Below are 991 nucleotides of genomic sequence, written 5' to 3' on the forward strand. Positions count from 1 at the left end.
GAGTGCCTAATGTGCAAGTTATTGCCGATATTTCATTAGGATTAAGAAGTCGCCCTACATACGTACTAAAACTTCACATACTCGTGAAGCTGGCTTGGTGGCTAATTCTTTGGCAATGTTCAGCTTGGACTAAAAATAATCATATGTATACCAAAACTCCGCTTACGTTTGAAGTCTAGGTGACTATGAGCTACTAGTGTTAGACAGTAACGATGTACACTGCCAACCAAAACCTGATCGGTCAACTTGATGTGTCGTCTCGATCTGTTGACTTAATATGAAATATCTAATGTTTTAAGAAACTGTGGGTCTCCTGCTAAGAATGTAGAAAAAAATCAGCCTCATGTGATGACGTTAGCCTTTGCTACGCAGTTCCTTTTTACTCCACGACTGACCAGAACGCAACAAACAGATCTCTGCTTTCTTACAGTCACTGCCACAAACGTCCCTGTGTAGCTTGTAACTGTACCTACAAACAACCAAACAAACGTTCAGTGCGCAAAACGCAAGGGGAACTCAGTGGTATATTTATACATTTACAGCTGGAACATTTCAGCATGAACTTTCTCCCCAAGCATAATACCACGTGTAACTGGTTTATCGGCAGCAGGGATCACTATAGTATACATGCAGTTCACAGCTTATAATATAGCCTTCTAGGCAGCAACAAATGTACCTTTATACTGATGACAGCTTATATACTATGCCATCTGAACATCTGACGTTTTACATATAACCCCACAAACGTTTCATATATGCGAGTCAGCACCACAATCCATCCCAGCAAGATCCAATACTACTAGCACCATATAATTAAACTAATATATAGCTGTTATAATAATATATATATAATTATTCAAACTACAGAACTAATCATAAAACCAAATTATTATATCACAAACTGCGCACACGCACGCACGCACACACGCACTCACGCGCGCGCGCGTACACACACACACACACACACACACACACACACACACACACACAC

The sequence above is a fragment of the Priapulus caudatus genome, unplaced genomic scaffold (genome assembly GCF_000485595.1).
Source record: "Priapulus caudatus unplaced genomic scaffold, Priapulus_caudatus-5.0.1 Scaffold1767, whole genome shotgun sequence".
Lineage (NCBI taxonomy): Eukaryota > Metazoa > Priapulida > Priapulimorpha > Priapulimorphida > Priapulidae > Priapulus > Priapulus caudatus.